The 15901-nt window shown below is 43.1% G+C and overlaps 1 long non-coding RNA gene across 1 annotated transcript in view; it reads right to left on the bottom strand.

The window, feature by feature from the left end:
• LOC135057707 (uncharacterized) overlaps nt 1–10357 on the bottom strand; it is a 130908-nt gene extending 120551 nt beyond the window's left edge. The window contains exon 1 of the long non-coding RNA XR_010244314.1: nt 10212–10357. This is a non-coding gene — a long non-coding RNA (uncharacterized LOC135057707). The remainder of the gene's footprint in view (nt 1–10211) is intronic.
• Nucleotides 10358–15901: the final 5544 nt, after the last annotated feature.

Raw genomic sequence — 15901 nt, 5'->3', positions numbered from 1 at the left:
CTCTGTGGGATAGTGCACTAATTTAGCGTCAGATCCAAAAGCACTGTACTATTGTTCATGATTTGTACCACATGCTGTGGAAGTGGAGTTTGGGGGCATTTTGAAACCATCCTTGCATTTGCCTATGCACTGAGAAGGTATCTATGCACATAATGTATGGTACCAGCTATCCATTCCTTTCTCAGCTGTCCCACAGACAGAACTAGTTTTTGACTTCTGCAAATAGAAATCCTTGGGCAGTTCTTCTGCCTGCATTATAATAAATGTAAATTAGAAGGATTGTTCAATCACATTAGCTTCTCCAATGAGGCATTTCAAGCTTTCCTCATCTCTGCCACAAGACAGCCCTCCCAGGCAATGGTAAGTCACGCTGGCAATAACATTTTAATTAATCACCATTAAGCAAGTAATTATTCTTACAGTATTTGTCTATTCACTGTTCTTAATCTGACACATTGCACAACCAGGAGTGTAAGTTTAGACCAGGCACCCAGAGGTGCAATAGTGGTTACTATCCGACCCCCACACTTTCACTACCAACACTGTTTGAGTGCACAGATACAGTACCCCCTATTCATACACTACCCACAGCTCAGCAGCACCCAGAATCCCCCCTCATACACCATAATTGAAGTGCCACGCAATTACCACATCCAGTGTCTTGGGTCCCTTTTCTCCATCTCTCTTGGTCATCTCTCCCCTCATTGGAAGGCTCTTTTTATGGCCCATTGCCCTGTCTCTGTGCACTTTGTTTCCTTGGACTTTCTATCCCAGTGGTTCCATGGCAACCTGGGGTGCCCCCGAGTACTTGCAACGGTGCCACGGATTAGAGGTCCAGTACCAAATCAAATTATTTATTCTCAAAGTGATATGCAGAACCAGTGATAGTAGCTACCAACCATAAAATACATGGACAAACAGAAGCCAAACCTGTCCACCATCACATAATTGACCCTAACACACTACCCGGCTGGCGCCGCCCGGCAAAAACCCGGCCAGCTTTTAACCACTGCCGTGATGCAAAGACACATTGAGCGCAATGTGTCCTTACACACGGCACGGCCCCGGCCCGGCTGCCGGGTTGCAGCCGGAACTATCCACTGGAAGGTCCGGCAGCTGGGCCGTCTTTGCAGCCAGTAAACCGTGTGTGTGAAGGGGAGCTCTCACACACAACGTTTTTTTCCCAAGCCGTGTCTAATGCTGCGCATGCGCACAGCATCACACACGGCTCAAAGCCGTTCTGTGTGAGCGACTCTGCCGGTTTCTCCCGGATGGCAAAAAGCCAGACAAAGTGTGTTACAGCCCTTAGGATGGCAGGCTAGCACAATTTACCTATTTTTATTTCTGAATTCCTCAATAAGAAACTTTTGGCCTAGGGGTGGTGTAAAAAAAATGCTGATACTGTAGAGCAGAGGTTCTCAAAGTCAGTCCACAGGACCCCACACAGTGCATGTTTTGCAGGTAACCCAGCAGGTGCACAGGTGTATTAATTACTCAATGACACATTTTTAAAAGTCCACAGGTGGAACCCATTATTTCAATTGTGATTCTATGAGGAGACCTGCAAAACATGCACTGTGTGGGGTCCTGAGGACCGAGTTTGAGAACCTGTGCTGTAGAGCGTAGATACTGTACTGCTGATACTGTAAAAAGTTTGTGAACCACTGCTCTATCCTGTTGCCAGAAATCTTCCAATCTCTGCAGTTTAGTACGTTATTAACAACAAATTATTAAGTTTCACAATGTCCTATAACATATTTATTTATGTCCTTCAGCACTTACCAAGCTGTTGAATACAAGACTTCTATTTTTGCTGGGACAAATTACTTAATTAAGGTCTATGTATGTAGGACATGTAGAATCACAGATTTTTGTTTGTGAACTGCTGCCCCCCCCCCCTCCAAAAAACCCCAAAAACCTACAAAAAATAAAAAATAAATACAAAAATGGAAAATTAATACCTTATTCCCTCAAAATGAACACTAAAAACCACAAAAAATTAAATAAGTAATACTTCTGACACTAATAAACAGCACTTCCCAGTGGTCTCGTCATCAACCAAATTGGCAATACTATTGTAACAAAACTTCTAGACATGAAAGTATTTATTTTTTTATATTAAAAGAGATTCATACCATATCGTTTTATTTTCAAAATAAGTTATTTCCCGTAATATGTTTCCTTTAAAATTGAAGGACACATTTAATGATAATGAAAATGAGAAGTAAAATAGCATCACATCATCTTGTGGTAAAATGGGGATATAAAAAAGCTTTAAACAATTTATAAACTCAAAGGAGGCTAATGATGAAATAATTGGTCCTATCTCCCAGACTCTGGGAACATTTATAACATCCTCATTACAAAAAATATGTGTCTATCAGAAAGAAATGACTAAAAGAATTATCACATTTTCTTCTTATTAGGATCAAATTCACCTCATTCAGTGAAAATAAAATAATATAGAATAAAGTACCATTTCAAGCTTATCTAAATAAAAAAAATCAGTTTATTAAAAGTACAGAGGTAATAGTCTCTGTATTATGGAGTACAGTTTAACATTGCTGGCAATGGCATAAAGCCCTGCAGCGTAGAACATTGTATTAAATGCAGAGAACACATTGGGGTAAATTTACTAAGATGGGAGTTCTATTTAATATGGGATGTTGCCCATAGCAACCAATCAGATTCTACTTCTCATTTATCTAGTACGTTCTACGAGACTATATCTGGAATCTGATTGGTTGCTATGGGCAAGATCCCATTTTAAATAGAACTCCCATCTTAGTAAATTTACCCTATTAGCTCTGTCTCATGCCCCATGCCAATGGAAAAAAAACAGCATAATGATATAAATACATAGAGAAAAAGTGCAGAAGGGAGTGAAAAACAATATGCAATATACAGTATTACAGAAGGGATTGGGCAAACAACAACTTATAATCAGTTGAAGTCAATGGACATGGAGCAAGGACTGATTATAGTGTGGACAAACTGGAAAAGGCACACACCTAGGGCTCATTGGGACTGCTGGCTGCCCAGTGGCACACGCAGGGGTGGTTTCTGGTTACCCAGAACCCCCCCCCCCCCTCCCCTGATGGAACAAGTTTTTGTTTTTTATGGGTGTGGACGGACGCTGGACGAGGCAGCTCTTTACGTTTTCACAGTGACAGTGTGAGTGACCGTATCACATACCTCCCAACATGACCCTCTCCAGGAGGGACACAATGCTCTGCTCCTGAACTTCCCTCTTAATTTATGATTACCCTCACCTGTGCTGAAACACCTTTCTTATCCAGTAACCTGTTCAGCACAGATGATGACAATCATAAATCAAGAGAAAAGCCCAGAAGCAGAGCATTTTGTCCCTCCTGGAGAGGGTCATGTTGGGAGGTATGGTATCAGCGTAGCCACCTGTGGCTACTACAGCAAATGGCGGTGGGGAGCCGCAGGCGCTCTTCAGCTGCAGGAGCAGTGTACACCCTGCATCTGCGGCAGCACTGGCAGAAGCACGAAACTGGTGGCAGCAGCGGCGGGATATGCAGGCACTCAGTCTGCACAGAGCTCCGGAGCGGCAGGAAGTTGACGGCACAGTTATGTATTTATTTATGTATCTATAGTATGTTGTGGCTCATTTCACCTATTTTAAATACACTGAGTGCCGCCTCCAGTTCGTTGTATATATGTATTCCATTCAGATGACACCGGGGTTGTGGGGAGACACCAGTATTACCCTCAGTCTTACACTAGGGAACCAGTGTGTGTATGTATGTGTGTGTGTGTGTGTGTATATATATATATATATATATTTATATACACCTTATATCTGGAAACCCCCCTTGGAAATCCTGCGTTTGCCACTGCTACCCTCTGTCTTTCTGTGGGGATAGAAACAAAGGATTCAATAGTTTCAAAAGTAAGCGCACTAGAGGGTTGACATATAATAACTAATTTTAAAATATAATATTTTATTAGCAATTTCTTAAATGTCTGTTAGAGATCAGATCAAACCCAAAAAGCTAAATATTTTAAAAAATGCAGTAAAAATTTGTGATTAGTCCCGAAAAAGTGCATTAAAAGTTAAAACTAAAGAAATGCACTGCCACTATGACAATAGATTTGATTTATTATCATCAAATATTAATATGTGGGTATTACCGCACTCTCATTATTATAGTAATATCATCTGCCCATATCAGTGGCGGAACTAGCGAGTGGTGGGCCCAGGTGCGACAAAATGCTTTGCCCCCCCCCCCCCCCCCCATCCAAGTCCACCCCCTCACCCCTGGAGAGGATCTGGTGAGGGGGACCTGCTCAGGGCCAGAGAAATGGATACCTAGCAACAGTGCTGTAACTAGACATTTTAGCACTGTGTGCAGGAAACGGCATCGGAGCCCCACCCCTGCATGCAAAACAGGGGCAGTGCGCGCCGTAGGCGCGCGCAAAAATACATAGTGGCGTGGCTTCGTGGGGAAGGGGTGTGGCCACAAAATAATACCAATTCATAAAACGGTGCACAGTAGTCTCCATTATTCAAATTACGCCGCACAGTAGCACCACTACACCAGGTAGAGACCCTTTTACACCTTACAGCGGACAGATTCCTCTTTTTACACATTACGGCAGACAGCGTCCCCCTTTTTACACATTGCGGCAAGCAGATTCCCCATTTTTACACATTGCGGCAGACAGTCCCAAGAAAGACAGAAAGAAAGAAAGAAAGAAAGAAAGAAAGAAAGAAAGAAAGAATTATACTTACCCTCTCCACTGGCTCAGGCTTCTCGGTGCAGCTTCTGATCACGATTCCCGGGCAGGAGAGAAGGAGGAGGAGGGAGGTGGAGGAGGGAGCCGCAGCAGCGCTGTGTTATTGGTGGAGGCGCTGCTGCTGCTGTCCCTCTGCTTCACTATAGGCTGTTCTCGGAAGACAGCCTATAGTGAAGCAGAGGGATAGCAGCAGCAGCGCCTCCACCAGTAACAAAGTGCTGCTGCGGCTCCCTCCTCCACCTCCCTCCTTCTCCTTACTCCCGTACCACTGCACTCCTCTCCTCTCTGTCCGGGCGGCTGTGTGCTGCGGGCAGCGGTTGCCCGCAGCACACAGCGGCATGTAATGAGTCAGTTTGACTCATTACATGCTTTGGGCCCCTGGACAGAGGCGGGCCCCAGTGCAACGCACTGGTTGCACTGGCGGTAGTTCCGCTTCTGGCCCATATATATTCTTAATATTTATTGCCTGACTGTTAAAATTAATATTGGTATAAATGAAAATTCTTGTGCTGGAATTAGTGGTGGGTCTGATAGGCATGTAAGGAACAAGTTATTTTAATGCACAATAAACAGAACAATTTACTGCCTATATATACATATCACTCAAGTAAAACACTAATTGCTTGTACTTCATATTCAACCAAAACAAAGGTGAGTATATAATAGAGCTATTTTCTGAAGAATGTGTATATCCCTCAATTCAATAGGGAATTACTCTTCTGTCTACAATTATGCACATTAAGGGGTTTATTTACTAAGCCTTGGATGGAGCTAAAGTGGACGGAGATGAAGCACCAGCCAATCAGCTCCTAACTGCCATGTTACAGGCTTGGTTTGAAAAATGTTGAATTGCAAATGTTATCAACACTCTACTTATATAAATACTGTGGGGGTGGCAGCAGTACGTGTGTGAGGCTAAACCCAAAAACCTCCAAAAGATTACTGAATGACGTTTGACAAAATTACACAACTGCGCCTGCGTGCAAACGAAATTTTTTTAAGAATGCTGTGTTGTAAGAAAAAACCACAAGAGGATATGTATTACCGTTAATATGTTCACGTTTAATAGTATAAGTAGTGTAAAGTCAGAATTTGCTTATTGCAATTATATAGCAATAAATTAATGAAAATAAAAATAAAAATAAAAATAGTAATAGGAATGAAAAATAGAAAAAATTGAAAAAAATTGAAAAAAATATATGTTGGAAAAAATGATAGAAATCAAATAAAAATAAAAATAAATAAAAATTGTACCAGGTCAAGCAGCGTGTGCTGTAACTGGAAAAATGAAAATTATTTGAAAAAGGTAAGTCTCAAATGTGTGGTGTGGATAGAGTGTGGCGTCCCACCTCTTTTCCACCTTAATGAAGTTCTTGTACTATATAGTGACACAGTGGAGATTGAAATTTCTGGAAATGACAGGGGAATTCTGGATTCCAAAGTCCGTCACAGTTGTTTAAGAGTTCTCCTCACTCAAAGGCAGATTCTGGTCCAGATATGGTGTGGTTAAATACGGGGTACCCCAAAGGTGGACAGTCCCCCTGTGGGTCCCGAAGCCAGTGATACCTCCCCCACAGAGACATGACCGCGTCCCTCCGGTTTGACAGATATTAGACGTCTGCGGCTACGGGCGTCTCTCACTGTGAAAAACAGGAGGAGATAAGCGGGGAGTCCGGGGTTCTTACAGTTACCTTTTACCTGATTACCTTGTACCACCGTTATCCACCTTTGGGGTACCCCATATTTAACCACACCATATCCGGACCAGAATCTGCCCTTGAGTGAGGAGAACTCTTAAACAACTGTGACGGACTTTGGAATCCAGAATTCCCCTGTCATTTCCAGAAATTTCAATCTCCACTGTGTCACTATATAGTACAAGAACTGCATTAAGGTGGAAAAGAGGTGGGACGCCACACTCTATCCACACCACACATTTGAGACTTACCTTTTTCAAATAATTTTCATTTTTCCAGTTACAGCACACGCTGCTTGACCTGGTACAATTTTTATTTATTTTTATTTTTATTTGATTTCTTTCATTTTTTCCAACATATATTTTTTTCTATTTTTTTCTATTTTTTCTATTTTTCATTCCTATTACTATTTTTATTTTTATTTTTATTTTCATTTTCATTAATTTATTGCTATATAATTGCAATAAGCAAATTCTGACTTTACACTACTTATACTATTAAACGTGAACATATTAACGGTATTACATATCCTCTTGTGGTTTTTTCTTACAACACAGCATTCTTAACATTTTTTCGTTTGCACGCAGGCGCAGTTGGTTTGAAAAATGACAGGAGCCGATTGGCTGGTACTTTATCTCCATCCAAGGCTTAGTAAATAGACCCCTTAGTCGTCTTATAGTTTTACTTAAAAAAAGCACAATTTATTCCAAGACAAAAACATGACAAAGTGCAATAGCTTCATGTAAACATAGATTGTGACAACAACATGGATTACATAAAGTGCAAATAGATAAATAATGAGGGTGACCTCTTGTTCATACCCTGAAGGGCTGGTGGTGTGCCCACAGTGGTGATAAAGTTCTGATGCGCAGGCAGGTTTAGATACAGACCACCAAGCTTATGCCCAAACAACTGCATCCAAGCTGAGGTCCATTCAATGTATCATGGCATCAGCACAATGTGTTTCTGATTCCATCTGAGGGGGTCATTCCGAGTTGATCACTAGAGAAAAATGTTTGCAGCGCAGCTTTTAAGTGAAAAAGCGGCACTTCTGCGCATGCGTATGTGGCGCAATGCGTACGTGCGACGTACTCTCACAACAGCCAATGTCGTTTTACACAAGGTCTAGTGAAGCTTTTCATTCGCAATGGACGCCGCAGAGTGATTGACATTAAGTGGGCATTTCTGGGTGTCAACTGACCGTTTTCAGGGAGTGTTTGGAAAAACGCAGACGTGCCAGGTAAAACACAGGCGTGGCTGGGCGAACGCAGGGAGTGTTTGTGACTTCAAATCCGGAACTGAACAGTCTGAAGTAATCGCAAGCGCTGAGTAGGTCTGGAGCTACTCTGAAACTGTACAATTTTTTTGGGTAGCCACTCTGCGATGCATTCGTTCGTACTTCTGCTAAGCAAATACACACTCACAGAGGGCGGCGGCTTAGCATTTGCACGGCTGCTAAAAACTGCTAGCGAGCGATCGAGTTGGAATGACCCCCTGAATCCGTTATCAAGTGCAGGTTGCCTGCAAAGTTTGGGGGGTGGGGGCTTGGATTTTCTAGAATCTGAACCGTTCATCTCTAATTTATAGACATATGGGCATTTTAGGCTTCAGGTGCGTGTGCAATTTCTGATATTTTTATTTATCACCATAGCTCATAAACAGTCACTTAAAATATATTTGTCCCTCAAAAATGCTATTTATTTAGGTGGTAATTCAGATCTGATCGCAGCATCAAATTTGTTAGCAGTTGGGCAAAACCATGTGCACTGCAGGTGTGGCAGATATAACGTGCAGAGAAAGTTAGATTTGGGTGGGTTATTTTGTTTCTGTGCAGTGTAAATACTGCCTGCTTTATTTTTACACTGCCATTAATATTTCAGATTGAACACACCCCACCCAAATCTAACTCTCTCTTCACAAGTTATATCTGCCCCACCTGCAGTACACATGGGAGGTCATTCCGAGTCGTTCGCTCGGAAAATTTCTTCGCATCGCAGCGTTTTTCCGCTTAGTGCGCATGCGCAATGTCCGCACTGCGACTGCGCCAAGTAAATTTGCTATGAAGTTTGGATTTTTACTCACCGCTTTTTCTTCGCTCAGGCGATCGTAGTGTGATTGACAGGAAATGGGTGTTACTGGGCGGAAACAGGCCGTTTTATGGGCGTGTGGGAAAAAACGCTACCGTTTCCGGAAAAAACGCGGGAGTGGCTGGAGAAACGGAGGAGTGTCTGGGCGAACGCTGGGTGTGTTTGTGACGTCAAACCAGGAACGATAAGCACTGAACTGATCGCAGATGCCGAGTAAGTCTGAAGCTACTCTAAAACTGCTACGAGATGTGTAATCGCAATATTGCGAATCTTTCGTTCGCAATTTTAAGAAGCTAAGATTCACTCCCAGTAGGCAGCGGCTTAGCGTGTGCAATACTGCTAAAATCACCTTGCGAGCGAACAACTCGGAATGAGGGCCATGGTTTTGCCCAACTGCTAACAAATTTGCTGCTGCAATCAGACCTGAATTAGGCCCACATGGTCATTTCTGGCTTGAGGAGCCTGCACACTGCACGCACCGAGTAGCAAACACCTGTTTTTTACTTTATTGCTCCTCTCCTTGAGGACACATCAAGATAATACAAACCTCAGTTTCTTTGTAGGTCACTAAGCTATCCAATAGTGAAAACACAATCAAAATTCTTCCAGTAGTTTTTGCGTAATGCCAGAATGAAGAGATGAACAGACAAACAAAAATTCAGAAACATGTTTTTTTTGGTCTCCACGTTCATGCAGAGTTTGTTAGAGTATATTTCTCCCAATAAAATTCTGTGTACCGACACAAAAATTACAACTTTTTTGTAAGTAAAGAGTTCAGAATTTTTTCTCCATTATGAAGGAACTGTACAGATGCTATTCTTATAGACTTATAGGTGTACAATGGGATATAATTTAGGATCATACATTACAGCACAAATTATTATTAGCAGTTTCTTATATAGTGCAGCATATTCCGTTGCGCTGTACAATTGGACACAATGATAAAACAAAACTGGGTAATAACAAACAGTCAGAAAGGCCCTGCTCACAAGGTTACAATCTATAGGGAAATAGGCATTGCTACACAAGCATAGGTGCTATCTATTGCATAGTTGTCCACCAGATTGCAAAGGTCACTTGTTTAACACCACTCTGCCTAAGTGTTGGTGTATGTAGAAAAGTTTGTTCATGTCTATGCCTAAAAAGCAGCTATTATCCCCTCAGTGTACGTGCTCTTTGTGGATATTGCATGCCTGATTTTCTTTGTACCAATTCAGGGGGTTATTCAGCTTGGATCGCTCCATGCACAGGATGGATCCGGCAATCACGCCTCTGACTGATTGACAGGAAGAGGCATTCGGGGGGAAGTGGCGAGGTCACGGACTGCGTCGTGAGATGCAGTTTCCATGGCCTCGCAAGCCGGCCTGCAACTGCCAGTCTGAGTAAGCTGAGCTTACTCATCTTGCCGTCGCAAATGACCGCTTGCGATGGTTGATCCCAGACTGCAACGAGTATTTTTGTGTTAGTCAACAGCTGCACAGATAGAGTGACAAAGGGAACTGTGACCCATTATTCGCTGGTGAAAATCAGGATACCCATTAGACGCTATACCCCCGGTTAGCCACCATAAATTATTAGTGACATAGTGGTCCTAAATATGCATGGAACATTGCAATACCCATGGTAACTGCTGCACAGAAGATTAAATATTACACTAACTCACAGTTTCTTTGTGCGTATCTAATCCACTCATCCAGACTTGTCATTGTCTTTCACCATAAGCAAATATCTTAATTTCTCTCCTCTCTCGCTTCCCTTTTAGTATCTCCTCTTGAGAGCATGTTTTTATTTCTGAAAGTGACATATGCTTCCCAAAGCACAAGAGCAATTTTCTGTTTCAGCAGCCTGTGAAAATCCTGAAACATTATCACTAATTAGCTTTCTGACAAGATCCGGGTAATGGAGAGCGATGGGATCTGTCAACTTCTTGTCTAATGTCTTTTCATATTGCGCAGAAGCTTCACTCATTTTCTGCTGTATACACAGACATTATAGATGAACAGAAAATGCAATAGGTGGGGGGAAGAGTATGTTATTTTGGAGTATATTTTACTATATTTTGTCAAAGAAATAAATATAATGCAGAAAATCTGCCAATTAGAATACAATTCAGAGCATCATCTGGTGATAGATATACAAAGCAGAGCACCGATCAAATGACTCACAACTTCCACTTGTCATAAATAGAGAGCATTACACAAAGAAGTATCTGTTGGAAATATAGTATCATAAGTCGTTAAAACTCTTTTTATACTTTTTCATAGACAGTATCCACCTCTATAGTTAGAATTTCAGAAATCAAGCTTCTCACATTGCTCACTGCAGACATGTATGCCAGCCTCAGCGTTGCCATAAATTACACATCACCCGAAAAGCTTAACGTCTTATTTTCTATCTTTTTTGGTACAGGCTTTCCCGGCTCCAGAGATAAAAAAAAATCCATTGATTTCTTTGTATGGTGGAGTGATGTCTTTGTCTCATGCTGGCTACGCTCAGCCTGAGACTGAACATCAGCTTGGCAGAATTCCAGAATACAGATCTATGTAAATGAGCCCTTAACCTGCAGTCTCCACTACAACACACAACATATGACTCCCAAAGGAATATTCTAAACCAGCAATTACAATTGATTGGGCTCCTTTACTCATATATTTATCCAAAACAAAATGTAGTTTTATGTTGCATGTTACATCCCAGTGTAGCATAGTTACATGAGATTTGGCTATGTCCTTTCAGTGGTCTCCACTGGAAAGTTTGTAACATTCTTGGAACATTATTTGAAAGAATATATTCAGCATTGGCAGCTGCCCAGGCACTGGGAGTAAGTATATCCTATATTAGCAACACATCTTTCACATCTGCCCAAGACAGGCCACTAGTATTTTAACTGAATGCCATAAGACATGATTTTACAAGCAAAACAGTGCTAGTAAATGCATTGCCCTTCTAATTTTCAGGCATAAACATGATTGGAAGCGCCGGGATTTAGTACCCGATGCTTAACAAATAAACATTCAGGACTTTCCACAACAGCTCTAATCTAATTAAATTAAGCGAATAAAAGAAATCAATACAGCAGTCATAAAATAGATTTTATTTAGGTTCATGCTCAAGAATAATTAATGCTTAATTATGTCTTTCTTTATATATGATAACATAAATGTGTCTGCATGAAATTAGGTTAAAAGCGTATCATGCTAAACTTGAGGTGTTTCATAATGTGATTCCATACTTGAGACCAATTCCTGATAAATAGTATATCGAGTTTACCCTAATCTGTCCTAACTTCCTCCTCATTGCTCATCTCTTCCTCCCCCTTCCTACTCCCCAATTCCATCCCTCATCTCATTCCTAAATACTCTTTCCCTCTCACCTGAAACCTTCTTTTCCCTACACACCTGATACACATTAACCTCATTCATATCTATATTACATAGGGATTGAGAATATGTTTGCTTTCTTCTACTATCTCCAGGTAAGGATCATGACAAAGCGGCGTTCTTGTTTTTGGTGGTTGGATGTGAGAATCAAGTAATAATAAGGACAACTTTGCTTGCAGATTGTTCAGACATTGGGAGTCATTCTGATGACCAATCGCACGCTGCAGTTTATCACAGCGGTGCGATCGGGTCAGAACTGCGCATGCGCCGGCATCGCAGTGCACTGGCGCATACCAGATGGCCGAAGGCCATCGCTGCGCTATGATCGCCTCTGCCTGATTGACAGGCAGAGGCGGTCGCTGGGCGGGGGGAGCGGAACGGCGGCATTTGGTCCCCGTTTCGTGGGTGTGGTCCGGCCAAGGCAGGCGTGACCGGACCGTGCGGGGGGAGGGCTGCAGCAGCTGCGTGACATCACATGCAGCTGCTGTGGGATGGGGCGCGACGAGAAGCTCCCGGCCAGCATGCTAAAGCTGCACTGGCCGGAAGCTACTCCTAAAGTGCAAAAGCGTTGCAGCTGTGCGATGCTTTTGCACTTCTGCAGGGGGGGGGGGGACACTGACATGCAGGCGGGATAGCCCTGTGCTGGGCGTCCCCCCGCATGTCTATGGTCATGATCGTAGCCCTCCAAAATTTTGCAGGGCTACGATCATCTTGGAATCACCCCCATTGTGCCAGTCTAAAGATATAAAAGATTATTGCAATTTATGCATAGACTTCCAGGATGAAGTGCTCCCTTTAATAAAAAGATCTATTCCTCAAGAGACAAATTTATTTCGAGCAACTCATTATCCCTAATTGAACATTTCGGGTTTTACAGAATTGGAGATGTTGCCCATAGCAACCAAACATATTCTACTTATCATTTATCTAACACATTCTAGAAGATAATAACTAGAATCTGATTGGTTGCTATTGGAAACCGCCAATTCTTTAAACCCACACTTTAGTAAATATACCCCTCTGTCTTCCATATTTTTTCTTAATGAAGACAATGGGGGTAATTCCGAGTTGATCGTAGCTGTGCTAAGTTTAGCACAGCTACGATCGTTAACTCAGACATGCGGGGGGACGCCCAGCACAGGGCTAGTCCACCCCGCATGTCAGTGCAGGCCCCCCCCCGCCCGCACAAATACAAAAGCATCGCACAGAGGCGATGCCTTTGTATTTGAGGAGTAACATTCCCGGCCAGCGCAGCTCCCGCTGGCCGCAGCGGCTGCGTGACACGTCACGCAGCCGCCATGGCCCGCCCCTCCCAATGGTCCGGCCACGCCTGCATTGGCTGGACCGCTCCCCCTAAACGGCGGCTTAATGCCGTCGTTCAGACCCCTCCCGCTTAGCGACCGCCTCTGTCTCAGAGGCGATCGCTAGGTAACGAAATCTGCCATGCGCAGTTCCGACCCGATCGCTGCACTGCGACAAACTGCAGCGAGCGATCGGGTCGGAATGACCCCCAATGCCTGCACCTACTCAATAATGGGACTTGTGGATAAATACTTGTCCCAAGTTCTCCTTAATATATTCAGATATTGCCTTGGTCTTGGGTAAAGCTAGAGGGCGGATGGGATATTTTACCAGGCATGAGCTTAATAGTGCAATTCCCCTCACAATGAAGTGGACAATTTTCTGCACTCTGCTTGCTGAAAACACCAACAAAAAACTAGATAGGGACCAGGAATGGTAAGCTGGGAGAAGGTTGTTGAAAGTGTGACCGAATCTACTGGTCTTTTTTTCTCTAGACAGACTGGCAATAGAAACTCCAGGATAAACATGAGCTATTTGTCAGTTAATAACTGGAGTATGCAGAGCCATGGTATTTCCAAGACGATGGTGCAGATGTATTAAGCCTGGAGAAGGCATAAAGAAGTGATAAAGCGGTGATAAGAGCAAGGTGATAACATGCTAGCCAATCAGCTCCTAACTGTCAGTTTACATATTGGAGCTGATTGGCTGGTGCATTATCACCTTGCACTTATCACCGCTTTATCACTTCTTTATGCCTTCTCCAGGCTTAATACATCTGCTCCTATGGGACAAGTTGCAGATGAGATCAACAGGAAAGACAGCTTCTCTTTGTGGAGAGTTCCAATTTGTACGGTCATGATGTTACTTATGTCAATGGAAGAAAGCAAGAGAGGACAAGACAACAGAATCACTCAGAGTTTAAACTTGGAAACAACTGCAGTTGTGATGACATTGGTGGTCATTCTGAGTTGTTCGCTCGCTACCGATTTTCGCAGTGCAGCGATTAAGTAAAAAAATGGCAAAAATGTGCATGCGCATGGTACGCAGCGCGCATGCGCTAAGTACTTTCAAACAAAACTTTCACCCACTTCCTGTGATTGACAGGAAGTGGGTGGAAACTGGCCGTTTTCAGGGAGTGTGCTAAAAAACGCAGGCGTGCCTGGAAAAAACGCAGGAGTGGCTGGGGAAATGGGGGAGTGGCTGGCCGAATGCAGGGCGTGTTTGTGACGTCAAACCAGGAACTAAACGGACTGAGGTGATCGCAGTCTAGGAGTAGGTCTGGAGCTACTCAGAAACTGCAGCAAATTATTTAGTAGCAGTTCTGCTAATCTTTCGTTTGCTATTCAGCTAAGTTAAGATACACTCCCAAAGGGCGGCGGCCTAGCATGTGCAATGCTGCTAAAAGCAGCTAGCGAGCGAACAACTCGGAATGACGACCATTGTCCCAGAATAGGGACAATAGGGAATAGCTAGGTTCTCTAATTTCCTGGATACTTTCGGCAATCGATGAGAAGATGGTCGACCTGCAGTGTTAACATTGCTTTTCATACATTTCTCACTTTCTTCTGGGCACTACTAGAGATCATATTCTGGGTAGTGGTGGGAACTAATGAGGATAATATTCTAAACACTGTTCATCAGTACCGGGAATAATATTTTTTGGCAGTGCTGGATAAATGTTAGGCATTGCTGGTAATCATTTCATTACCACTGCTGAGAAACATGTAGCATTGCTAGAGATCATATTTTAGTTGTGCTGGATAATGAAAAGTATAGTATTAGGGGCAGTTTTTTTGGCCTTCTGGGATTAATGTTATTGAATCTGTTTGGACAGGGCTGGACATACAGAAACGCAATATTTTAGTAGGCAGTACAAGGGATGAAAATGCTGGCTCGCTTGATAGTTCTCGGTATTAACCACTTGCCTGGAGTAGTTGCATCAGATGTGGCCACACAAAGCCATGTATTGTAGCTTCAGCGTAGTGGGTTCTATATAGCTCACCAGCCAGTGTGTATTTGCTGCTTGCAACTATTGGTGCAGAGGTGCTGGAACAGCTTCATGCTGGTAATTACTGGGGTCTCTCATGTGCTAAGCAGGTGAGTTCTGTCACCTGCCGTATCACACTACTACAGTCTCACATAGTACAAAGTAAGAATTTACAAGATGGCTGCAGAACATGTGCCATAATACATCAGATTGGAGACAAGACCTCCCTGGGACCTAGTGCCTGGTGGGGAGAAATATGTGTACAGGTTTGAGGATGTAGCAGAGTTTCTGTACACACCAGTGGATGCCTTACAAATATGAACAGCCCAGTTACAGGTACTTAACAAGTGTAGTGGTTTTATTAAAGAAAAAATAAGATTTTAAACCTACCGGTAAATCTTTTTCTCCTAGTCTGTAGAGGATGCTGGGGACTCCGTAAGGACCATGGGGATTATACCAAAGCTCCAGACCAGGCGCGAGAGTGCGGATGACTCTGCAGCACCGATTGAGCAAACATGAGGTCCTCATCAGCCAGGATATCAAACTTGTAGAATTTTGCAAAAGTGTTTGAACCCAACCAAGTCGCCGCTCGGCATAGCTGTAATGCCGAGACGCCTCGGGTAGCCGCCCAAGAAGAGCCCACCTTCCTAATGGAATGGGCCTTTACCGAATTTGGTAACGGCA

This window comes from Pseudophryne corroboree, chromosome 3, assembly GCF_028390025.1.
Source record: "Pseudophryne corroboree isolate aPseCor3 chromosome 3, aPseCor3.hap2, whole genome shotgun sequence".
NCBI lineage: Eukaryota > Metazoa > Chordata > Amphibia > Anura > Myobatrachidae > Pseudophryne > Pseudophryne corroboree.
This window is presented reverse-complemented; position numbering and strand designations above follow the sequence as displayed.